Source organism: Balaenoptera borealis, assembly GCF_965194805.1.
Source record: "Balaenoptera borealis genome assembly, chromosome: 9".
Taxonomy (NCBI): Eukaryota; Metazoa; Chordata; class Mammalia; order Artiodactyla; family Balaenopteridae; genus Balaenoptera; species Balaenoptera borealis.
In genome coordinates this window covers 18424702-18452481 of record NC_138873.1, presented here as the reverse complement: position 1 = coordinate 18452481, position 27780 = coordinate 18424702, and the positions used below count along the sequence as shown (strand labels likewise).

Sequence of the window (27780 nt, the reverse complement as noted above, 5' to 3'; positions counted from 1 at the left end):
TAGAAGTCAGTAATCTATGGTGCATGGGCCAAATCTGCTTCACCACCCATTTTTCTACAGCCCACGAGCTAAGAATGTTTTATATTTTGTAAGTAGTTTAAAAAGCTCCAAAGATGGGGGAGACCTTCAAGATGGCGGAGGAGTAAGACGTGGAGATCACCTTCCTCCCCACAAATACATCAGAAATACATCTACATGTGGAACAACTCTTACAGAACACCTACTGAATGCTGGCAGAAGACCTCAGACTTCCCAAAAGGCAAGAAACTCCCCATGTACTTGGGAAGGGCAAAAGAAAAAAGAAAAAACAGAGACAATAGAATAGGGACAGGACCTGCCCCTCTGGGAGGGAGCTGTGAGGGAGGAAGGGTTTCCACACACTAGGAAGCCCCTTCGCGGGCGGAGACTGCGGGTGGCGGAGGGGGAAGCTTTGGAGCCACGGAGGAGAGCACAGCCACAGGGGTGCGGAGGGCAAAGCGGAGAGATTCCCGCACGGAGGATCAATGCCGACCAGCACTCACCAGCCCGAGAGGCTTGTCTGCTCACCCACCGGGGCGGGCGGGGTCTGGGAGCTGAGGCTCGGGCTTTGGAGGTCAGATCCCAGGGAGAGGACTGGGGTTGGCTGCGTGAACACAGCCTGAAGGGGGCAAGTGCGCCACAGCTAGCCAGGAGGGAGTCCGAGAAAAAGTCTGGAACTGCCGAAGAGGCAAGAGACCATTGTTTCAGGTGCGCGAGGAGAGGGGATTCAGAGCACCGCCTAAACGAGCTCCAGAGACGGGCGCGAGCCATGGCTATCAGCACGGACCCCAGAGACAGGCATGAGACGCTAAGGCTTTTGCTGCAGCCACCAGGAAGCCTGTGTGCAAGCACAGGTCACTATCCACACCTCCCCTCCTGGGAGTCTGTGCAGCCTGCCACCACCAGGGTCCCGTGATCCAGGGACAACTTCACCGGGAGAACGCACGGCGCACCTCAGGCTGGTGCAATGTCATGCTGGCCTCTGTCGCCACAGGCTCGCCCCGCATCCGTACCCCTCCCTCCCCCAGCCTGAGTGAGACAGAGCACCCGAGTCAGCTGCTCCTTTAACCCCGTCCTGTCTAGGTGAAGAACAGACACCCTCAGGTGACCTACACGCAGAGGTGGGTCCAAATCCAAAGCTGAACACCAGGAGCTGTGCGAACAAAGAAGAGAAAGGGAAATCTCTCCCAGCAGCCTCAGGAGCAGCGGATTAAATCTCCACAATCAACTTGATGTACCCTGCACCTGTGGAATACCTGAATAGACGACGAATCATCCCAAAGTCGAGGTGGTGGACTTTCAGAGTAACTGTAGACTTGGGGTTTGCTTTCAGCACCTAACTTGTTTCTGGTTTTATGTTTATCTTAGTTTAGTATTTAGAGTCTATTATCATTGGTAGATTTGTCTATTGATTTGGTTGCTCTCTTCCTTTTTTTTTTTTCTCCTTATATATAGATATATTTTTTTTTCTTCTTATATATAGATTTTTTTTTCCTTTTTCGCTTTCTGTGAGTGTGTATGTGTATGCTTCTCTGTGTGTTTGTCTGTATAGTTTTGCTTTTACCATTTGTCCTAGGATTCTCTGTGTTCGTGTTTTGGTTATTGCGTGTTTTTTTTTAGCATAGTTTTTAGCGCTTGATATCATTGGTGGATTTGTTTTTTGATTTGGTTGCTCTCTTCTTTCTTTCTTTTTTTTATTACTTTTTAATGTTTTTATTTTTAATACTTTCTTTTAATTTAATAACTTTATTTATTTATCTTTTTTTTTTCTTTTTCATCTCTTTTCTTCTGAGCCGTGTGGCCGACTGGTTCTTGGTGCCCCGGCGGGGTGTCAGGTCTGTGCCTCTGAGGTGGGAGAGCTGAGCTCAGGACATTGGTCCACCAGAGACCTCCTGGCTCCATGTAATATAAAATGGCGAAAGCTCTCCCAGAGATCTCCACCTCAACGCTAAGACCCAGCTCCACTCAACAACCAGCAAGCTACAGTGCTGGACACCCTATACCAAACAACTAGAAAGACAGAAACACAACCCCACCCATTAGCAGAGAGGCTGCCTAATATCATAATAATGTCACAGATCCCAAAACACACCACCAGACGTGGTCCTGCCCACCAGAAAGAAAATATCCAGCCTCAACCACCAGAACACAAGCACCAGTCCCCTGTACAGGGAAGCCTACACAACCCACTGAACCAACCATAGCCACTGGGGGCAGGCTCCAAAAACAAAGGGAACTACGAACCTGCAGCCTGTGAAAAGGAGATCCCAAACACAGTAAGTGAAGCAAAATGAGAAGACAGAGAAACACACAGCAGATGAAGGAGAAAGGTAAAAAGACACCAGACCAAACAAATGAAGAGGAAATAGGCAGTCTACCTGAAAAAGAATTCAGAATAATGATAGTAAAGACTATCCAAAATCATGGAAATAGAATGGAGAAATACAAGAAACTTTTAACAAGGACCTAGAAGAACAAAAGAGCAAACAAACAATGATGAACAACACAATAAATTAAATTAACGATTCTCTAGAAGGAATCAATAGCAGAATAAATGAGGCAGAAGAACAGATAAGTGACCTGGAAGATAAAATAGTGAAAATAACTATCACAGAGCAGGATAAAGAAAAAACAATGAAAAGAATTGAGGACAGTCTCAGAGACCCCTGGGACAACATTAAACACACCAACATTTGAATTATAGGGGTCCCAGAAGAAGAAGAGAAAAAGAAAGGGACTGAGAAAATATTTGAAGAGATTATACTTTAAAGCTTCCCTAATATGGGAAAAGGAAACAGTCAATTAACTACAGGAAGCGCAGAGAGTCCCAAACAGGATAAATCAAAGGAGAAACATGGCAAGAAATATTAATCAAACTATCAAAAATTAAATACAAAGAAAAAATATTAAAAGCAGCAGGGAAAAACAGCAAATAACATACAAGGGAATCCCCATAAGGTTAACATCTGATCTTTCAGTAGAAACTCTGCAAGCCAAAAGGGAGTGGCAGGACATATTTAAAGTGATGAAAGGGAAAAACCTACAACCAAGATTACTCTACCCAGCAAGGATCTCATTCATAGTCGACAGAGAAATGAAAACCTTTACAGACAAGTAAAAGTTAAGAGAATTCAGCACCATCAAACCAGCTTTACAACAAATGCTAAAGGAACTTCTCTAGGCAGGAAACACAAGAGAAGGAAAAGACCTACAATAACAAACCCAAAACAATTAACAAAATAGTAATAGGAACATACATATCGATAATTACCTTAAATGTAAATGGATTAAATGCTCCAACCAAAAGACATAGACTGGCTGACTGGATACAAAAACAAGACCCATATATATGCTGTCTACAAGAGACCCACTTCAGACCTAGGGACACATACAGACTGAAAGTGAGGGGATGGAAAAAGATATTCCATGCAAATGGAAATCAAAAGAAAGCTGGAGTAGCAATTCTCATATCAGAAAAAATAGACTTTAAAATAAAGACTATTACAAGAGACAAAGAAGGACACTACATAATGATCAAGGGGTCGATCCAAGAAGAAGATATAACAATTGTAAATATTTATGCACCCAACATAGCAGCACCTCAATAAATAGGGCAAAAGCTAACAGCCATAAAAGGGGAAATCGACAGTAACACAATCATAGTAGGGGACTTTAACACCCCACTTTCACCAATGGACAGATCATCCAAAATGAAAATAAATAAGGAAACACAAGCTTTAAATGATACATTAAACAAGATGGACTTAATTGATATTTATAGGACAATTCATCCAAAAACAACAAAACACACTTTCTTCTCAAGTGCTCATGGAACATTCTCCAGGATAGATCATATCTTGGGTCACAAATCAAGCCTTGGTAAATTTATGAAAATTGAAATCGTATCAAGTATCTTTTCCAACCACAACACTATGAGACTAGATATCAATTACAGGTAAAAAATCTGTAAAAAATACAAACACATGGAGGCTAAAAATACACTACTAAATAACCAAGAGATCACTGAAGAAATCAAAAAGGAAATCAAGATCTCCCTAGAAACAAGTGACAATGAAAACACGATGATCTAAAACCTATGGGATGTGGGAAAAGCAGTTCAAAGAGGGAAGTTTATAGCAATACAATCCTACCTCAAGAAACAAAAAGCATCTCAAATAAACAACCTAACCTTACACCTAAAGGAATTAGAGAAAGAAGAACATAAAAACCCCAAAGTTAGCAGAAGGAAAGAAATCATAAAGATCAGATCAGAAATAATGAAAAAGAAATGAAGGAAACAATAGCAAAGATCATTAAAACTAAAAGCTGGTTCTTTGAGAAGATAAATAAAATTGATAAACCATTAGCCAGACTCATCAAGAAAAAAAAGGAGAAGACTCAAATCAATAGAATTAGAAATGAAAAGGGAGTAGTAACAACTGACACTGCAGAAATACAAAGGATCATGAGAGATTACTACAAGCAACTCTATGCCAATAAAATGGACAACCTGGAAGAAATGGGAAAATTCTTAGAAAAGCACAACTTCCGAAACTGAAACAGGAAGAAATAGAAAATATAAACAGACCAATCACAAGCACTGTAATTGAGACTGATTAAAAAGCTTCCAACAAACAAAAGCCCAGGACCAGATGATTTCACAGGCGAATTCTATCAAACATTTACAGAAGAGCTAACACCTATCCTTCTCAAACTCTTCCAAAATATAGCAGAGTGATGAGCACTCCCAAACTCATTCTAAGAGGCCACCATCACCCTGATACCAAAACCAGACAAAGATGTCGCAAAGAAAATAAAACTACAGGCCCATATCACTGATGAACATAGATGCAAAAATCCTCAACAAAATACTATCAAACAGAATCCAACAGCACATTAAAAGGATCATACACCATGATCAACTGGGGTTTATCCCAAGAATGCAAGGATTCTTCAATATATGCAAACCAATCAATGTGATATAGCATATTAACAAATTGAAGGAAAAAAACCATATGATATCTCAATAGATGCAAAAAAAGCTTTCGACAGAATTCAGCACCCATTTATGACAAAAACCCTCCAGAAAGTAGGCATAGAGGGAACTTACCTCCACATAATAAAGGCCATATATGACAAACCCACAACCAACATCATTCTCAATGGTAAAGAACTGAAACCATTTCCTCTAAGATCAGGAACAAGACAAGGTTGCCCACTCTCACCACTATTACTCAACATAGTTCCTGAAGTTTTGGCCACAGCAATCAGAGAAGAAAAAGAAATAAAAGGAATCCAAATCGGAAAAGAAGTAAAGCTGTCACTGTTTGCAGATGACATGATACTATACATAGAGAATCCTAATGATGCTACCAAAAAACTACTAGAGCTAATCAATGAATTTGGTAAAGTAGCAGGATATAAAATTAATGCACAGAAATCTTTTGCATTCCTATACACTAATGATGAAAAATCTGAGAGAGAAATTAAGAAAACCCTCCCATTTACCATTGCAACAAAAAGAATAAAATATCTAGGAATAAACCTACCTAAGGAGACAAAGGACCTGTATGCAGAAAACTATAAGACACTGATGAAAGAAATTAAAGATGATACAAACAGATGGAGAGATACACCATGTTCTTGGAATCAAAGAATCAACATTGTGAAAATGACTATACTACCCAAAGCAATCTACAGGTTCAGTGCAATCCCTATCAAACTACCAATGGCATTTTTCACAGAACTAGAAGAAAAAATTTTACAATTTGTATGGAAACACAAAAGACCCTGAATAGCCAAAACAATCTTGAGAAAGAAAAACGGAGCTGGAGGAATCAGGCTCCCTGACTTCAGACTATACTACAAAGCTACAGTAATCAGGACTGTATGGTACTGGCACAAAAACAGAAATATAGATCAATGGAACAGGATAGAAAGCCCAGAGATAAACCCACGCACATATGGTCACCTTATCTTTGATAAAGGAGGCAAGAATATACAATGGAGAAAAGACAGCCTCTTCAATAAGTGGTGCTGGGAAAACTGGACAGCTACATGTAAAAGAATGAAATTAGAACACTCCCTAACACCATACACAAAAATAAACTCAAAATGGATTAAAGACCTGAATGTAAGGCCAGACACTGTAAAACTCTTAGAGGAAAACACAGGCAGAACACTCTATGACATAAATCACAGCAAGATCCTTTTTGACCCACCTCCTAGAGAAATGGAAATAAAAACAAAAATAAACAAATGGGACCTAATGAAACTTAAAGGCTTTTGTACAGCAAAGGAAACCATAAAAAAGACGAGAAGACAACCCTCAGAATGGGAGAAAATATTTGCGAATGCAGCAACTGACAAAGGCTTAATCTCCAAAATTTACAAGTATCTTATGCAGCTGAATATCAAAACAACAAACAACCCGATACAAAAATGGGCAGAAGACCTAAATAGACATTTCTCCAAAGAAGCTATACAGATCGCCAACAAAGACATGAAAGGATGCTCAACATCACTAATCATTAGAGAAATGCAAATCAAAACTACAGTGAGGTATCACCTCACACCAGTCAAAATGGGCATCATCAAAAAATCTACAAACAATAAATGCTGGAGAGGGTGTGGAGAAAAGGGAACCCTCTTGCACTGTTGCTGGGAATGTAAATTGATACAGCCACTATGGAGAACAGTATGGAGGTGCCTTAAAAAACTAAAAATAGAACTATCATACGACCCAGCAATCCCACTACTGGGCATATACCCTGAGAAAACCATAATTCAAAAAGAGTCATGTACCACAATGTTCACTGCAGCTGTATTTACAAGAGCCAGAACATGGAAGCAATCTAAATGTCCATCAACAGATGAATGGATAAAGAAGATGTGGCACATATATACAATGGAATATTATTCAGCCATAAAAAGAAACGAAATTGAGTTATTTGGAGTGAGGTGGATGGACCTAGAGTCTGTGATACAGAGTGAAGTAAGTCAGAAAGAGAAAAACAAATACCGTATGCTAACACGTATGTATGGAATCTAAAAAAAAAAAAGAAAAAGAATGGTTCTGAAGAACCTAGGGGCAGGACAGGAATAAAGACGCAGACGTAGAGAATGGACTTGAGGACACAGGAGGGGGAAGGGTAAGCTGGGACGAAGTGAGAGAGTGGCATGGGCATATATACACTACCAAATGTAAAATCAATAGCTAGTGGGAAGCAGCTGCATAGCACAGGGAGATCAGCTCGGTGCTTTGTGACCACCTAGAGGGGTGGGAGAAGGAGGGTGGGAGGGAGACGCAAGAGGGAGGAGATATGGGGATATATGTATATGTATGGCTGATTCACTTTGTTATAAAGCAGAAACTAACACACCAGTGTAGAACAATTATACTCCAATAAAGATGTTAAAAAAATAAAAAAATTTAAAAATAAAGATTTCAAAGTAAAAAAAAAAAAAATCCAAAGATGAATACTATTTCGTGATGCACAAAAATTATATGAACTTCTAATTTTAGTGTTCATAAAGTTTTGTCGGAATATTACAGTGTTCAATTTTTACATATTGTCTATGGCTGCTTTCATGTTACAACTCTGTAACTGAGTAGTTGTGACAAAAACTACATGGCTTACAAAGCCTAAAATATTTACCATCTGACACTCTTTACAGAGAAAAGTTTACTGACCCTTGTTCTAGAATAATTAGTTGTGGCAATGCAAAGAGCATCAGGTATGAGGATTAAATGCAGGTAGTCTGGGTAAAGAAAATAGATCAGTAGTAGAAAAACTGGGAGGAAAGTTTTCTGCCTCAAGTTTTTTCTTCAGTTCTTTCTAATAGTCATCATTCTTCTGGGTAATATTAGGTCATGGAGCATTAACCCTGAGCAAATTTAAATCATTAATATTTCTCCATGGAACTTTCCATTTCAGCTTCCCCTCTCACTCTCTCCTACATCATTATTGTCTATACCACTTACCAATATATCTTTAATTACCTGCATACTTACACGCACATGACCTGTTCCTCAAATTAACTGTAAGCTCCTAGTGGGGTTTTTTTTTTAAAAAAAAGGGAGACTATTTTACCCTCTTTTGTTTTCTTATATTTCTAAGACCTAGAATGAGATGCTTATCCACGATGCTCATGAATGTTGAAGGTGATAATAATCTCCTGGGCATTTTTTGCACTTTTTTCTCAGGGAAAAGAAAATAAATCCTACAAAAAATATATTTCCAATTCTAATAATTCCAACAAGATAGACTTTGATGGAGCTGAACCTTTTAGATGAATAGCACAGTCTAGCAGTTTGGAAAGTACCCAATAGAACATGTGTTCTTTGGTTGAACAGTTGATGAAAAGAGACCTTTAGATCTCTCTTGATTTCCTTTCTTTGGGACTCCACCCTGCCCCCCAACACACATACACACACACACAGGTGCACGCACACACACACACACACACACACACACACACACACACACACACCCTTCAATCATTCCATCCTGCTGTATTCCAAATCAGAGAGAAAACTTCTTGACAGTGAAATAAAAGTAGAAGAGCTTTGAAATAAGCATGTGCTAAGACGTAGAGCGAAAAGAAAACAAAATCCAAAAATACTTCAGGCTGATGTAGCTTGTGTCTCTAAATTTCACCCAGGATTCTGAGGAAAGAGTGAACTGCAGTTTTCATTTAATTCAATAAGACTCCCATTTGGCAGGGTTAACCTTTTCCCTCTTGTGTCTTCATTGTGACTTAGTTAATACAAATTGCTTTCATTAGGACATTAATGGGCTTCTGGCTGTAGTCTCAAATGGAACCTGTTGCAGTGGTTCAGTGCGCAAGTAGTCAGGATGCTGTTAACTGTGGTTTAACATTAGGAAGGAAAGGAAGCAGGCTTATAAATGATTGCTGAAAGGTTCTGTCTGAATGGAAATTCTGGAACCTTAAGAGATCCAAACAGAATCACAGATTACACACCTTTCTGGCCTAAGATGAAATTATTGAAGACATTCTCAAACCTTATTCAGTGACATCATCTGTATATTGTATGAAGGAAGCCTTGGTATATTTGACGCTAATACATTTCTCTAATGTAACCAAGTAAGAGTCAAGCTGGAAGAAAGGGAAACAAAGTGTGTTACATGGGCTGAAGGATTTGCAAAACAGAACGCAACGGAACTCCAAAGGTTCTGAGACAGACTTTAGGGAATGATAGGACGGGAAAAACAAACTGGCAATTTTTCAGAAAGAATAATAAAGATTAAACTGTCAGACTTCCCTGGTGGCGCAGTGGTTAAGAATCCGCCTGCCAATGCAGGGGACACAGGTTCGAGCCTTGGTCTGGGAAGATTCCACATGCTGCGGAGCAACTAAGCCCCTGTGCCACAACTACTGAGCCTGTGCTCTAAAGCCTGCGATCCGCAGCTACTGAGCCCGTGTGCCTAGAGCCTGTGCTCCGCAGCAAGAAAAGCCACTGCATTGAGAAGCCCGCGCACCGCAACAAAGAGTAGCCCCCGCTCACGGCAACTAGAGAAAGCCCGCCGCGCAGCAATGAAGACCCAACGCAGCCAAAAATAAATAAATTTATTAAAAAAAAAAAAAAAAAAGATTAAACTGTCATCATCTCTATCCCCCACAATGCCAGCCAGCTGATGATGCAGAGATACCAGGCTGCTTTGGAGACAGTTCTCCCAGCTTGACTCACAAACGCAGAGGACAACATATATCCAAGATGTTTGCCACTTTGCTACTAATTTTGGAACTCAAATGTGAGAAAATATTTCTTCAGTAATCTCAGTAATCCAATTCAAACCACAAAATAGAACAATGGACCCATTGAGCATCCTCCGTCTCCATAATAACTGAATATCCCTCATTGTTTGAACCGCGTCTAGGCTGTAAATTGCAATAATGGAGCTGAGAACATGGAATGTAGTAGGCGCTTGGTAAATATCTTCCGAACGAATGTTTGGGTGAACTACTAGGTAAATAACTGGAGGTCTGGGTGTATGGCTGCACAAATCCTGCCAGTACAGATAAAACAAAGCATAAAGGAGTTTGTATGTATCATGGATAAAGGCAAACATTTTAAAGACTAGGTCCAAAGCAGATTTGCTTATAGAATTCTATGTGGGAGAGTTCTTGGTGAACACATTTCTAATTGTGATAAAAATATCAGCAGCACATTTGTTTATTTATTATCCAGCAGACATGACCAAATTAGTGTCTGTTCTTGTCGTTACTGTTTGATAGATCCTGTTTATTAAAGAATCAATGATTTCATCCTTGGAGAGAGAGGGATTTGTGATATTGCTATGGAATCTTTCTGCTATTCATTTGGGTAACATTTTGATCTTCTCTGGAATAGTACACATTGATCATGGCATGAAAATATTTTTTTGTCATCTTGTGTGAATAGTACCTAGAATTTGGAAAATATGCTATTCCACATGAAAGTTGAGGAACTTGCTTGAGGGCACATAGAAAATTAGGGACGGGGCAGAATTATGTGTCCAAAGATTTAATCTGACCCTAAATTCTTTTGCTCAGAATAATGCTCTGTATTAATCCTTTAATTCCTAGGAATACATGCCCTTCTAACCGAAAAGCCGCCTTTCTGAAATTTCCTTTTGTAAGCTTCAATAACTATTTTGTTTCCACTACTCCTTGAAAACAATGTTTTTGTTTCAAGTGTCACAAAATCAAATGTCTACAGGGGCCAGGCAGGCAAAATACACAAATTAAGTGCTGAGACAAGTGGTAAGTGACACTGAGCCCCAGTTTCTGGGGGATGTAGATGATGGGACTGCGAGAAACTGGAGATAAAAGCCCAATGCTGAGGATCCAATTTTCTAAGAGAGGGCAGAAATTCACATTGGTGTATAAGGCTTTTAAATTTCATTGTGTTTATTTTGGTAACTAATTAAAATGTAGAACACTGTCCAGGCCAAACTAAGCATGTCTGTGGGCTGCATCTAGTTAGAGGGACAGCTCACTTCCTTTTTATACTGCCAGATTGAGCTGCTGGGGGTATTTTGCTCTCTGTTTAGATTGGCTTTTAATTTATCAGCAATCAATCACATTGAAGAAAGTACAGGAATGCCTTCAGTAATGCCAACATAGATGGAATTGTACAGCCTCCCAGGATGGCTACTCAGCAGGACAACACATTTGAAGTTGAGAGGTAGTGTTGTCTGCTAGTTAAGTACATAAACTCTGTTGCCAGGTTGCCTGGGATCTTTCACTTACCAGCCACGTAACCTTGGGCAACAGATGTAATTTCTTCCTGGCTCAGTTTCTCATCTGTAAGATGAAGATAATGACAGTTATCATGACAGTTACATGAATACACACACATACACACACGATACTTAAAATCTAAGTTAGTGCTATCTAATTATTTGCTATTACTTATTAATCACAAATCATAGCATTGTTGAAAAGTAACAAACGTTTCCATGTTTATGTCATATTAGACAGCCACTGACTCCACAAGTGGCCTCAGAAAACTTTCTTCCTCAGACAGAACAGGTGCAAGAATCAGGCTGCTATGGTATAAATTCCCACTATTTTGTCTTTAACACCAAATGCCATCACTTCCCGGAAATGTCATAACTGCATATTTCAATGAGAGGAATATATAAGCAAATTTTCGAAACACTAAAAATACTAGCAGTTAATAATATGTTAAGTTAACTTTTCATTTTTCCCTTCTTTGGAGATGATCCATTTTAAAGTCAGGGACATTCTGTTCCAGAGTTGAAAGGCAGAAAAATTAAAGGAACTTTATTTTCCTCTTTTATAGGTTATTGAAGCATGAAACTTATTGACAGATGCTTGAGCTAGATATAAGTTACCATGCTATTTCATCCAAGATTGTTTTCACATTCTGGAGGTTTTAATTTTTTTAAAGGGTACCCCCAATTTTTTTGAATGTCTAGAGATAGAGAAAACAGAAGGTCACATGTCATCTTATCTATATTACTGAAATAATCATGTTTGTGAATAGTAAATGATGACACAAAATTCATTTTCTGTGGCACAAGCATATTTACCCACCAATGAAAATTCAAGATACACTGCCCTTTAAAGATTCCATAACTTTGTTTTTTATTTCCTGTACTCCTATAAATAAATTTAAATTGTCAGGCCCACATGCTTTCATTCTACCAAATCCTTTCTTCCCAAGGCAGGAGAAGAGAATGGTGAACTCTCAGAAATAATGCTGGTTGAATTTATTAAGGTTGCGAACATCTACTTCCACTCTGATCTCATCAAGTGCTGCTAGACAGTGGCCTTATGCTCATGTGAAACCCAACCCAGGAGCCAAGAAAAGCAGAAGTGCAGAAGCACTGACTCACATAAGATGGGAAGGCACATTAGAAATGACTGACTCCACACGCCACCTCACCCTCCATTTAACAATGAAGTACCAATGCCCAAAGCGGGATGTGATTTACAAATGTACAACTGGATAGCCAGGGGTCAGAAGCCAAACCTAATATTGCCAATTGATTAAAATATCTTTTCTATCCTGAACTGTGTCTACAAGCTTCTAGAAGTGTATTAAAATTGGAGATGCATAACTTACAACATGAACTGGTTTTCCTTCCATAACTATTTCAAAATGCTCAGTTTTTCTCAAATATGATGGGTGATTCACCTGCATACAAATCACCTGAGGTCTATGGAAACTACAGATTCCCAAGCTCACTCCAGACCTACTGGACAGGGAGGAGATTTAGAATTTGGCTACATGCAGATTCAGTATACAACTCAGGGGATTGTTATAAAAAATAAAGTTTGAGAACCACTGACGTCTAGGATCTGTGATGTACATTAATACAGGTGGAATTATTGAAATAGGGAAAAACATTCCTACTTAATTTACTCACAAATTGATATACTTTAAAATCTCAAACTTGAGTGGTTAAACTGCTTTAAGGAATAGTTGCTTTATAAATTCTAAATGTGCTCTTGTGTATGTGTACTTAGTGATTTTTCATAGTCACTTTCTCATCTGGTTTTGAATCTTGGGGAATGACCCAAAATGACTCTTACTCAACAGTCAATGAAAGCATTTAGCATATATAAGGTTAAGGAGTTGTACTTTGCTGCACTTAAAACAGATGTGCAGCTAGAATTTAATCTTGTGTTTCTGAAAGGAGACTGTACGTGCAGGGTCAGGGCATCTCAAACCCAAACAATGGCATAGGAACTATCATCTGAAGATGATGCTTTTGTGGCACACTGTTTTCTTGATTTATTCCTTAATGTAAGAGAACTACCATACTTAAAATGAAACATTAATATAGGTTAGAGTTTAAATTGTATATCAAATTTAGAAACATGACAACTTTTAAAACGCATTAAATCAGGAAATGGCATTTCAAATATAGAAGATCCACAGACAAACTTTTAGAATTTGAACATAAATGTGGCTCTCTTCCTTGTCCTGCAGCCACTATTGCCTATCAGCATCATTCAGAGTAAACATGGCACTCTATGTACCATGTGGGTGAATTGAAGCTTTTTTTGAGATTCTATTTTAAGACCAAAAAAATTTTTGTTTTAATTTATTGGTAAATCCCCAAGGATGCATGCTTAGTATTTCATGACAAAGGAGCTATTTCTCCTTGTTTTCTGAAAATGAATATAATATTACATCATTTTTGTATTCTTATTGTGGTAAAATATCTCTGCTTATTACATTTCCAGTATGCATAATTCATTTTTATTATTGCCACATTAAACTGGAGCTGTTTACTCGATGACAGCTATTCCTTTTAGACAACTAGATACCCAGCACTCTTCTACCCATGATTTTACATCTTATAGGAAATGAATGTATTTAGAACAATAGTCAAAATTAATTTAACAATAGTCTAGAAAGATGAAGAAAGTTAAAATTATCCTTCTGAACTACTGTCACCAATCCATTGAAGATAATGAACATCTATAAAGTAGGGTGCATTATGCACCATTTTCATTACATTTTCCATGCATTTGTTTTACATTGTCATATAAAGCTGGAGCCATCTGTAATATTGTCACACATTTTATTCACAATTATATTAGGACATAGGTTGAGTTTCAATGATTGCTTTCTGCAAATATTTGTGAAAAGATCTTAAATAAACTAGGTAGGGCTGGATAAATGTTTCCCAAATTTGTACTAGATTGGTTCTACAATGACTCAGCAAAATATTAGTACGCTTACATCTAAAATTTTATTGGGAAATGAGGGGCAGAGAAATTCCATCTAATTGGCTGACATTTAGAAGAATTAAGACCAATAATCAACCACTTCCCAGGAGACAAATGCAAGGATCCAGATCCTTCCATATCTGGAGTGTTATATGAATGCAAAGCTATGACTTGCTGTGAAACTCTACAGCTGGGACCACATTTCTGCACCTGGTCAGCCTCACACTTCTTTTTTTTTTTTTCGTCTTTAAATTATTTATTTATTTATTTATTATTTTTTTTGGCTGCGTTGGGTCTTTGTTGCTACACGTGGGCTTTCTCTAGTTGTGGTGAGCGGGGGCTACTCTTCGTTGCCATGCGCGGGCTCCTCATTACCATGGCTTCTCTTGTTGCAGAGCACGGGCTCTAGGTACACGGGCTTCAGTAGTTGTGGCACACGGGCTCAGTAGTTGTGGCTCACGGGCTCTAGAGCACAGGCTCAGTAGTTGTGGCGCACGGGCTTAGTTGCTCTGTGGCATGTGGGATCTTCCCGGACCAGGGCTCAAACCTGTGTCCCCTGCATTGGCAGGCAGATTCTTAACCACTGCGCCACCAGGGAAGCCCTCAGCCTCACACTTCTAATCAGTAATCTCTCCAAAGTTCATTCCGGGTCAGTTGTACTAAATTCTTTACAATCCCATTAGCTTGTAAAATTATTAAATCTCATTTTGCAGTTGAGAAAACTAAGAGTCTGTGCCCTTAATAACTGTAGCATATAATTGGAGACATCTTTTTTTCTTTTCCTTTTTTGTAAATATTTTTGTTTCTTATCCCTTTACATTTGGTTGCAATTCCTTTTCTTTTACTAAAGATATTACCTAGGTGAATATACATAAATACATGCTACCATATTACACATAAATAGTGTAATATGTCTCTCCTAGGTTCCAAATGTAGATATTTGTACCTTTCTGGGAATGGGAAGCATCCTTTGTTATGTAAACGAAACTAGTGACTAGTAGTGTAATATCTTTGGACTGAGAAGTCATTCCAGTCAATCCTAGCCAGTATTCTTCTATTGCAGAATATTAATAAGGCCTTGTTGTCTATTAACCCTTAACATTTTCAAAGCGGACAACTGATTATTACAACTCCAAGGTAAGCAGGAAAGAAATTATGGTCTTTACTTTAGAGATGAGATAAGTGAAAGGAGGGGAACTCCAGTCAACTGACCTAACCAAGATTATATAGTTAAATAATGGCAGAGTTTTGTCTAGAACCTTGGCCTTCTGATGACTCATTCAATGTTTTTCTAATAGAATGTCTCTCAAATAACACTTAACTTTCTGATTATTCAATCTTTATAGCTCACAACTTTTATGAATTTGATAATTTTTCCAGAAATAAGTAACTATATATGGAATACCAAATTGAGCTGAAAGCAAAAAGATGTGGAGATACAAAGCAAAGATGTAATAAACTCCAAGCATATCATAAACAATCATAAAAAATATTTTCTGGAACATTGGATTTGAATTCTCAAAAAATTTATTCTCCTCTCTGAAGACCTACTTTTTCTGCTTATCCATTATCCCTGTTTTTCTATGCTCTGTCTGTAGTTTTGTATCTATTTCCTTTTTCCTTTCTAAGGTCCTAAATTTTCATATTTTACAAGTCTAGCAGCCATATTAACCAGCCATAGTTTTGTCTCTTAACTCAAATTTTCAGTAGATATAACAAATATACTCAGCCCTGTCTTTGGGTATGTTTCAATCAAATATGATAAATAGGGTGAAGACTCATATATAAATAATACCACTGAAGCCCACCAAGTGAGGCTAGAGGATGGGCCAGGCAAACACCCAAAACATGTCCACCGTTAATAAACACTTATAGAACATTATCCTAATTGCCACAATAAAGGAAACACACGGTGTTATGGATGAACATGGAACACGTGCTTAAACTAGACCAGAAAACATCACGGAAAGTTCCTAGAGGAGGTGATATATGAGGTGAGATTTGAAGGATGAATGGCTAATAAGAGTTCAGGAAAGACAGTGAAGTAGTGTGTTTAAAGCAACGGAATCAACATGTACAAAAATAAGAGGTATCAAAGAGTTTGACATGTTAAGGGAACTGTAGGTATTGCAATATGAATAAAGCAGAAGGTTAGAAGGGGAGAATAACAAGAGATAAATCTGGAGAGTTCAATAGGGACCAGATTACAGAATGTTAGCCAGGCTCACTAAGGGCTGTGATTTTATCCTAGAAACAATAATACTCCTTTAAGGAATTATAGGATTACTTATTAAAGGAATAATAACCCTTTAAGGAATTTTAAGAAGAATTATGATATAGAAATTCTAATAATAATGTTAACAATAGCTAACTTGTTTTGAGTCCTGCTATATCTCAGGAACCATGTTAAATGCTTGGCATCTAGCCAACGTTAGCTCTCATAAAAACTCCAAAAGGTAAGATACTGTGAGTATCCGTACTTTTCAGATGAGATCATTGAGCTAGTCAGTAATAAAACCATAGCCAAGAATGAATTTGAGGGAAGCAAGATTAGAGACAGAAAAAACAGTTATTGGGTTGTTGCATCAATCCCAGCCTGAGATGACTGGGACTTCGTCTAAAGCAACAGACAAGAGCATGGAGAGGAAGGGCTGGAGAGGCAAGCGAATAAAGGCATCAGGACCAAGAAGATGTTCAGATTCGATATGGGCGAAAGGGAAAGGAAGTAGCCGGGAGTAACTCCACGTGCAATGGAGAGGTCATCTGGGATGATAATAATGCCAGAAATGAGAAGTAAATTTGAAGAGAAATATGTTAGACTTGAGACATCTCTGAGATACAAAAGTAGAAATATCTAGTGAGCAGTTGAATATACAAGTAGGGGGCTCAGGAGAGGCACCAAAAAAATAGGTAATTGCTCAAACAATTGTAAGGTATTTCTCACTCACATAAAATTCTAGAGCTGGTATTTCAGGCTGGTGGGTGGCTCTCCCTCATGCAATTATTCAGGGGCCCAGGCTGACAGTAGCTGTTCCAGGTTCAACATGTTTCTCTAGTCTCTGTGCTTGGAGAAAAGAGTGGAAGTCTGGGGCCAGAGAAGTCCACTTAAGCAAGTGAGGAGGAAGTTGCATATGTAACTTTTAATCATATTCCCCATGCTAGAACCACTATATGTCCACACCTATTGCAATAGGGCTAGGAAATGTGATCCCTAGCTTAGTTGACACAAAGCAGTCAAAATTCTACAATTATGGAAGAAGCAACAGCTATAGAAGAGTAGCTGGAGAGTTTAGAGCCTTGGAAGTGAATTAGATTACCTAGGAAGAATGTTTAAATTGAGAGGAAAAGAAGGCCAAGAATAGGATGGACATATTAATAGTCTTTTTCAGTCTGTGTGAGAGCCATCAGGGAGATTTCCTTGTCTTTTTGTAAATCTTGAGTCACATTGCTTACCTTGCCCCTCTGCTTTTTTAGCATTTGATAACCTAACTCTTGATTATCTATTTCATAACACAAAATACTATGGTAAGAAATGACCCCATTTCCAGTTACAATGCCAGGTTTATCACCCTCACCGCCAAAAGTATACTGTAGTCTCGACCTTCTGCTTTATCTGCAGAGAAGATCAGCTAAAGCCATAGAAAGCATTTTATAAAAACTTTGTATAACAGATAATTTGTAGGACAATTAATATATTAGCTAAACGAGGTTTAAAAAGGTTTGAAGGGGATGAATGATGGTCAAATACTAATAAGATAAAATTTCACAGGAATACATACAATACAGTTTCAAAAAACTAAGTTCATAAGAAAAGAGGTATCAGACCTTGCTTGACAACAGTTAACATAAAGACCTCAAGTTTTATTTGATCACAAGCTCAATATGCAGGAACACTGTGATACAGCTGCTAAAAATGTAAAGCAATTTAAGGCTTTATTAGTAGGTTTGGCACACACAGCAAAAAATGTTGGTTCACAAAACATTTTACACTGAACAGTTGTGAGTGCCATGCTAGAATTTACAATGTATAGTCACCTTGAATTCTTCCTCTCCCTTTTGCTTACATTCAATTAATATCAGGTCCCATCTATTCTACTTTTTAAATATTTTGTGACCCTTGTAATATTGAATTGGAATTGGGGATGTGAGTATGAACTCATTTATATATATACATACATTCATACCCATAACATATATACTATATAATTTTACAGAAAGAGGTATAAACACATGTATCAGTGTGTGTGTGTACATTTCTTAGCTCTGTCAAATGGATGGGTCTAGAAGTAAAGACACCACAAGAGCAATGATCACATCTAACACCCAGATCTTTGTCTCTAAATACCATTTTCCACTAAAAGGAACCAGGGATCCTGAGAGAAATGAGCCCAGGGTGGGGCAGGGAAACCATAAAATGAGTCTGGAACTTTCTGTGGTACCAGAAAGTAAGAAAGTGCTAAGATAGGGACATGTCAAAAAAGAAAGAGGATCCAGCTTAATGAATACTAAAGAGAGTGGATGAAAGTTTGATGAGCAAGAAGATATTTACACAGTTTCAGCATAATCACAAGTTACTTATTAATTACAAAGAGAAAAAATAGTAACTTTATAGTAAGTTAACCTAACAAACACAAACTTATTAAAGTTATCAAGGCTAATGTCACTCATAACAAGACAAAACGATATGATATGCTTCCTGATATGATACCCTGAGAAGGACACAACATCACTTCTATGCTGTTACACTCAAAAATACAAAACCTGAAGCTAATTGTAAGGAAACATCAAAGAAACCCAAACTGAAGGATATTCTGCAAAGTTATTGGCTTTACTTTTCAAAAACATTAAGATCATGAAAGAAAAAGTAAGGCTGAGGAACTGTTTTGGATTAAAGGAAATGAAAGAAACATGACAATTAACACAACGTGTGATCCTGGACAAGAAAAAAAGCTATATATTATTCAAACAAGTTGTGAAATTTGAACAAAAACTATGAATTAGATATAACATTGTACGAATGTTACATTTCCTGACTTTGATAGAGGTACTTTGGTTATGTAAGAGACAGTCCTTAGGAAACACATATTAAAGTATTTGTGCATTAAAAGAAGATAGAGAGAGAGGGAAAGAACAAATGCTAAAGTAAATGGGGCAAAATGTTCAGAATTGTTGAATCTGGGTAGAGGATATAATACAGTTCTTTGTAATAGTTTTTGTAACTTTTATGTAAGTAAGGAATTATCTCAAAATTAGAAGCTAAAAAGATGAACTTCTGAATCTGACCCATATAATTAGCAAAGGTCGTTTCCCGAATCTGGTAAATACTTCCAATGCAATCTAGGAGGTTCAATCTGCTATGTACAAAGAAAAAAATGGAAAAGTGTATAAAGTCTTTGGTTTACATTACCCCTGTTTTTCAATATGCCTTATTAAAACATAACCTGTACCCGGGAAATCATATCGTCATCCAGCAATCATCAGGTAGTCAGCTTTCAACCATGGAATTTCAAAAACTAAGAAAAATATAAAACTAGATCTAAAAGACTATGTTTTAGGATACTAAGTGTGATCTCAGATAATCTAAAAATATGCCATAGGTGTCACATTTGGGCACTTTCATCCTTAGGATATATCTGCCAGAGCTAACACTGAATGCTAAAAAGAGAATTCTCAGCAGAGTGCTCTAGCCTCAGAGTTATAATTCAACTTCACTAGTCACTAGATGAATTTCAAAAGATACCATTTATATATTTAGCATATTTATATTCCTAACAAGAACCCTATAAATAAAATACTATTATCCCAATTTTACAAATAAACTAAAGCAAAGAGATGTTGAGTAATTTTCCGAAGTTCACACAGCCTGTAAGAACTTGAGCTGGGACTCGAACCCCATAGCGCCACCAAAGATAGTGCCTTTTCTCCTTTCTCATCTCTACTGTTACGTGACTGACATAAAGACTCTAACACACATATTCTAAGAGAGACTTTGCTCAGGTGTGGTAAGTAGAAGAAATTCTATATAGAGTCAGTGTAGCTATCCTCTCACCGAGGAGTGTCCAAAAATGTTATTCATACTGGCAAAAATACATATGAAACAATCTAAATGTCCAATAATAGAAATTGGTCAAATGAATCGCGGTAGATAACATTTTCAGAGAACGCTAATGAGCGTAAGAAAACAAATGCCATAAAATGATCATTAAAAAAGAGAAGAATACAAAATTATTTAGACAGTATGATTCATGTATATACACCTATAGAATAGATTTAGTATATATATGTGTGTATATACACATACATAGGAAAAAGGCTAGAAGGAAAGAAATGTTTATCACTGAGTATTGCAGGTTACTTAGGTTTACATTTGTGTACCTTATCTTTATTTTCAAAGCTTTCGAATAGTAGTCTCCATCATTTTTATAATTTAAAAAAGCCAATAAACAGCACTGAAAAGATTCAATGTAGCTTTTGAAAAAATAAGAAGAAATATAATAGACAAGTAAACCTAAGAAAGCTGGGAGACTGGGTCTACATTCATCAAATAGGCCAGGAAGTGAAACGAGAGAGTCCCAACCAGTTGTAGGTTCTGAAAGGAAGAGATCTGGTGAGTCACTGACCAAGAGAGCTAGTAAACAGTATGGGAGAATTGTCAGTCTCACAAATACCCTCACATAGGTTTCCAATGACGACACTGGTGCCATCTTCTAAGTAAGGGATAGCAAAAAAAGTCAAGAAAAGTGTAGTGTATCTAGTGTTTATAAAAACATTCAGAGAAAAAAATCAAAAGTAATGTCTTTGAATTCAGAAATTAAAAAGAAATGAAAATAGAGCACTGAAACTATTCTGTACAATACTATAATGATGGATACGTGGCATTTTGCGTTTGTCAAAACCCATAGAATGTACAGCATCAAGAGTTAACCTTTAATGTAAATTATGGACTCCGGGGCATAATGATGTGTCAATATAAGTTCATCAATTGTGACAAATGTACCACTCTCATGTTGATAATGGAAGAAGCTGTGTATGTGTGGAGACAGAGAATATATGGGAACTCTCTGCACTTTCCACTTAATTGTACTGTGAACCTAAAGCTAGTCTAAAAAATAAAGTTTCTTAAGTAAAAACTAAAATGAAAAAGAAATAAAAATGGAATTTTTTAATAAAATCTAACACAATTCTCTAATCATTCCAACTTTAAGCTATGAAATCACTGAAGGAGATTTAATTGGATTGATTCAATTTAGATTGATTTAATCCAGTTGGATTTAATTGAATTAAAATTTAATATGTGCTTCTATATTTTGTGCCTACATTCTCTAAGAAGTAGAATTATTTTTTAGGTGAGTGTGCATATGTGTGAGCATGTATGTGGATTCATAGATGATAGAACTAGCTACTAGAGAGAAAAACAATTGAAGGCAAATTCTTGCCCTTTAAGAGAGTGGATAGTCTAGCAGAGAGGCAGACATGCAGTCAGCGCCACCTCTGCTGACATACATGCCGTGTACTGCATGTACTCCAGGGGGTCATCCACATAGCTGACGAGGAAATGACTGTTATAACTTGGAATTGCTTGGCGGTCCTATAAAAAGTTACAGGACAAAAAGAAGGGTGGGCCATGGGGGCCTACATGACTAGGCACCCAGTTTCTTGGGGGCAGTGATGGAGGCTTCATAGGCCAGGTGACGTAGAACTTGAGACTAATAGGATGAAAAGATGGACTGCACGTTCCAAGCATGAGCAAAAGCAGAACTGGGGAAGAGAAGACAGTGTTCCATGCTTCTGAAAAGTAAAATGCAAGATGAGTAGTGACAAAAGATATACTGGAGAATTAGGCAGGGACCAGAGGGTGAGGACACAGAAACTGAAAATTTTATACTGAAGGCAGGGATTGAAGAGACATGAGGAGATTTGAACAAGGACATGACAAGATTAGATTTTCATTCTAGAAAAATAATCTTTGGGCAGCAAGGAGGTGTTCCATACTAAAGACAGGAAGCCAGTGAACTCAATACTGCAATAATCTAAGGGAAAATAATGAGGATCTAAACTGGGGTGAGTGGTGCAATGGGGAGCAGAGGAGGAAAGAGACCAAGAGCTACTGAGAAGGTAGAATCCTAGTGTCTTCATACATGCAAATGACACAAATGAAACTGAGTATACACACAGTGAGTATTTAAAAACATCCAGTTAAGAAAAAACAAATAAACCACTAGCTATCTTGCTATATTAGCACCAAAAAACACATTTATTATTAATAATATCACTGAATGAAGCTCTCTGGTAGGCATTCCGTAAAAATCATTTAAACACTGTCCATCATCCAAGAGAGTCTAGAGAACAAAACTTCAAATATAAAAATGGCACACAGAAACTCAGCTTTAAAGTGATTGAACATGAACAAATACATGAATATCAAAGTGTATAGTTTGAGGAATGGGGAGCTCAGAGATCTGTACTTGGAGGCACAATAAAATATAGAGAAACAGCCACCTCCCTTTCAAACTACTAGGACATTGAGGACACAAAACTTTAGCTGTGTGTAGAATGATGAGTTTGGACTTCTGGGAATAGGAAAAGTTTCCACATAAAAGAAACAGCCTAGAATGGTTTGTAGGAAGGGGTGGGATAATCTGATAAAAGGAGAACTGTGTCAGTCTTCTTGGGGAGAGCTAATCTGTTGGATCTCTGAGGTAGAGAGTAGGGAATCATGGTTGCAACTTTCAACGGGGAGTCGTTTTGATTAATATTACTGATATAATGCCCGCACTTATCACTTAATAATAGTAATTGCTAAATTGAACTATGTAAGTTATGAGTACATATAAAATTCACCCCATATTGTGGCTTATTAGATAGAAGTAAACTTCGAATTACATCATAGTTTTCTTATGCATTCTTTCCAGGGTTAATTTGAGTGTCGTTACTTCTATTGCTATAGGTTTCCAGTTTTCAAGTATAATGACAATGTGCTTAAAAGTGTATATTTTAGCAATTAAAAATACATTTCTATTTTAGGTGAGAGAAATAAGCTGCATGACAAGAGGAACACTTGAACAACAAGGAAATCATTGTCATCCAAATATCCTTAGGGATTAAAAAATAAAAAGAAACTGAAAAGAATTCAGAACATGTTCAGTACTATAATATTTCTGCCACAAAATATTGGTATGATAAGCATGTTTATAATTGCAACCAAACAACCTTCACCACTGGTAACTATAGGGGTAGAACAGCTTTTGCAAACTATAGCTTGTAAACAGAAATTTACCAGGCTAGAATTCTTTTATTCCTTATAAACATTAATGATAATATTTATTTTAAAAAAACACCCAAATAAAGGCAGTGATTTATCTTTTTAAATTTACAAGTCAGAAAGACAACACACGGGGCTTCCCTGGTGGCTCAGTGGTTAAGAATCCGCCTGCCAATGCAGGGCACGTGGGTTCGAGCCCTGGTCCGGGAAGATCCCACATGCCGCGGAGCAGCTAAGCCTGTGCACCACAACTACTGAGCCCGCGTGCTGCAACTACTGAACCCCGCGCGCCTAGAGCCCATGCTCCGCAACAAGAGAAGCCACTGCAATGAGAAGCCCGTGCACCGCAACGAAGAGTAGCCCCTGCTCACTGCAACTAGAGAAAGCCCGCGTGTAGCAACGAAGACCCAATGCACCAAAAAATAAATAAATAAGTAAATTTATTAAAAAAAAAAAAAAGACAACACGCAATTGTCATTTCGAATTGAATACATTTTAAAATCTTCATCAATCTGATCTGAGAGGGATTCACTTCTCACTCCACTGTATGCTAAATAATGATAACAATAATAGCAATAACAAAACAATTTCTACTGAGCATGTACTATGTGTAAGGCATTGTTCTAAATGTGTTCCATGTGCTGAGTAATCTAAACCCCAAAATCCCTGTGAGGAAGTACCTTATATGATGGGAAAAGTTAGCACTATCTACAGTTTTAGGCCCTGAAACATTTTCATAAAGATTAGTTAATGTTTTCTGAGTATTAACAGGGAACAGGACACAGTATAAAAATTTCAACTCCTGAATTAAGATACTCAAAAAGAAATTTAAGGACGTACTATAGGAAAGTCATAGTAATTGGACTTTAAAGAAGATTTTTAATGAGGAGAAGAAAATTTGGCAGATGACGAATGTGGAAATTTTAGAGCTGAGTCAGATTTGGCCTAGAAGAAGAATTCACAAGAAAAAGGATATTGAAAGGAATGGAGAAAATGTGGTAGAGGATAGGGACTCATCTTTAAAATAAAGCCAAAGCATAATCCTGGTTCTGTTGTTGTGTTTTTTTGTTTTGGGGGGTTATTTGTCATTTTATAACTTGAGCTATTCACAAAGGCAGTGTGGGTAGAAAAAAGGGTTCATAGACAGAGGGTCCAAAAAACTGAGTTTTCACCTTTACTCTGTCATTTATTACATTTATGGCTGTGTGACATTTTACAAGTAATTCTTCTCTGAGCTTTATTTCCTCACTCCTAAAATAGGGGCAATGATAGGTAAGTATTGTTGTGAATATTAAATAGATAATATCCTTTTAAAAGTGTAAAATGCTATACAAATGAAGGATATCATCTGCATTCATTTCAGGTTCAGTCACTGAACATTATTCTTCCTTTTCTTGATGTTTTTTCTTGTTGGCATAACAAAGTATCTTGGCATCAGCTTAGAATTCAACTATGCTAAGCTTTTGAAATTCTTAAGTAGAAAGGCAGTTAGATGACAGAAAGGGAAAGTGTTTCTGAGCCTGGAGCAGGACTAAATTCCTGAGCCCGCACTTCAACAACCCCTATACTCAGGTTCACAAGCCCCAAGTTAATAGAATTGTTCAGCCAACCCAGTCCATTGCTCATCAGGGAATCTATCCTTTGTGGACAGCTCCGGGCACGGGATAAGCCTGATCTTGGAATCAGACACAACGGAACAGTAGATAGTACAAATGACCAACTGAACAAGTCTATATTGTGGTAAGAGACAGTCTATTTTCTGATCACAGTATATATATCTTGGAGAAGTTTAGGTTAACGGAAGGTTACTGCATATATCGTAGGTCTAACCCTCCTCCTCACCACCCTGTCCTGATGAACTCAGCTGGAACAGTGTCTGGAGGTTTGGGGTTGCACAACAGTGAGTAGGGGAAGCAGAGGCGGCCAATCTGTGCCTCAGAGTTACAGTGGTGGTGGCTGGAATCAGTGGAAAAATATCATACTTTGTGCCCAAGGGCGTGCCATTACCCCAGAGCCAGAGGTAATGGCAGAAAATCATGTAATGTATCCATTGGGGCAGAACAAAAGCCTGAGCCAAGATCTGGAGTAAAACAGGACAGAGGAACTGAGCCAATGAGGCGGGAAACCAGCCTAACAGAATTTTGATTTGCTGTGCTGACATTCAGTGTAGATTCACTAAAGGAAGGTACAATTCAAGAGTGTATAACTAGAGTGAGTATAATAGATACATGTATATTTATTATTGTTGTTGTTTTCATTTGTTTTTTGTTTTTTTTCTAACATTTTGAATAAGTACCTCCATACATAAAACATTTCAAGACATAATTAATGATGGATTATTGATTACGGGGACACCAGCATCAGGCACCATCACAGCAACATCACTCTGACCACCAGCTGTGATGCTGAACCTTAGGATTGTTACAGTCTTTTGAGTTTTCTAGTTGTTTGGATTGTGAGCAATCAAGAGTCTATGCAACATTTTCCAAATTACTGATTTAGAAAATTCATTAATCACAAAAAGTAAATAAAAATCAGTGCCAACAAAGGAAAATCACAAAGGGAGAGATAGTAAAATATTAGGAGGAATGGCATTTATTCCAGTACTTGGGTAGAAAATCAACTAAAAACTTGGACAAGTGAATTGAAGTGAAATACAATGAAAACCTGGGAAAAAGATAACTGACTCCTGGAGAATGGTTAATTAAACCTGGGAGGAAAGACAAAGTCAAGGTGAATTAACAGAATATTTGCTATAGATGCTGCTTAAAGCTTTGATTTCGAATCTTGAAATTTTCACTGATGAGGTATAATATACCCCTAAATTCTAATCATCTCCACAGGTTATAAATGAATATAAAAACTTGATGAAATGTTTTAAAACAACACATAAAGTGATAGTTTTTAAAAATGGAACAGGAGACAGAAATTGAAATGTGGAGAAAAAAAAATAATGCTCATTTGTCACAAATTCTGAAATTTATACCTACTATTCCTTTCCTTAGGTAAAGGTCAAGGGGGATAGTAAAGACCTAGAGAGGTGGATGGCTTAAATTCTTCAGGGAAGCATAGGTTCAGATGTGTTATGTGGAGGAGCTGGGGTCTCATATAAAAGCTACTGCACTGTGCAATGTCATCTAACATTGATAATGTATGTCAGAGGGTCTTGGTCTCTTAACAAAAAGGAGTGTGGGATGTTATGTGATCTTATGTTGCTGACAGCAGCCCTTGCCTTACCTTGAATCCATGACTTTAGATAATCTGGATGTCAACATGTTTTCCCCTAAAGGGAGAAAAAAAAAAACTGTGTGACACTTTTCAGAGTATGTAGGAGAAAACCAAGGTGAATGTGGGTAACTAACTCTTGGGACTTTTATGATAATATTTTAAAATAAAACTGATGACTTCTTTCTAGAGTTTATAAAAACGTATGTCAAAATAATAATAATAGTAATAATAATAATAATACAAGGATGTTGAATATAATGAAATATGGTAGGATAAGAAAAATGAGGTATTAATCAACATGATTTTTCTCTCACTCATTGTCTGCCCCTCTAACCACCGTCCTGCTTTTAGGCTCAGAGAGGTGGGTTCCTGTTTGGTCCATTGGGAGGTTGTGAAAAATTTGCTGGCAATCAAACAAGACATCTTAATTTTTAAACTTAAATTTTAAAAAGAAAGATTTAAGAGGCAGACAAAAGTGATGAGGGGAAGAAAAAGGAATTGTGTCTGTCCTTTCTGCCCTCCCCATACAGACATGAGAAGGGTAGGAAGGAAGGGTTGAAGAGTTAGGTGTAAGCCTGGGGAATCCTACTCCTCCCATATCCTCAGATGGAGTGCAGAGTTGGGGAAGGGCACCACACAAACATAACCATCTTGTCAAGTATCTTCTTTCTCCCTTCACTCCCTTTAAGTTTGATGATCCACAAGTGGAGAACCTGTGCCTTCTTGAATCTGAGCAGAACCCTGCAGGGCCCCTCCAAGTACAAAGGTCCCTCCGTGTCCCCTACCTCTTGTTTGTAGAAAAGCTGAGGTCTCCCAGGCTTCCCCTGAGTCACAAAAGAGCAGGCTCAAGCAGTTAATGATTAGGACAATACAGTCACAGAATCTTAAATTCCTGTCTGATGCACATTCCTGAGTTGTTTTACAGATACTATAACTGCCACCAGAGGGAAAAAGCTAACTGCATGATGACCAGACTATAGCTATGACATAAGCTGTTCCCTCTTGAGCAGTACTGAATCTATGGCTAGCACAATTCCAAGAACTGGCTTCAAGAGAAT

General features: G+C 37.7%; 1 long non-coding RNA gene across 3 annotated transcripts in view; it reads right to left on the bottom strand.

The window, feature by feature from the left end:
• LOC309634947 overlaps window positions 1-27780 on the bottom strand; it is a 429791-nt gene that overhangs the window by 388135 nt on the left and 13876 nt on the right. For 2 of the 3 annotated variants that reach the window (XR_014248513.1, XR_014248514.1), the window contains exons 2-3: window positions 26732-26777; window positions 11275-11328 (exon numbers count right to left, since the gene is read on the bottom strand). This is a non-coding gene — a long non-coding RNA (uncharacterized lncRNA). The remainder of the gene's footprint in view (window positions 1-11274; window positions 11329-26731; window positions 26778-27780) is intronic. The other variant, XR_014248512.1, reaches the window with a different exon arrangement.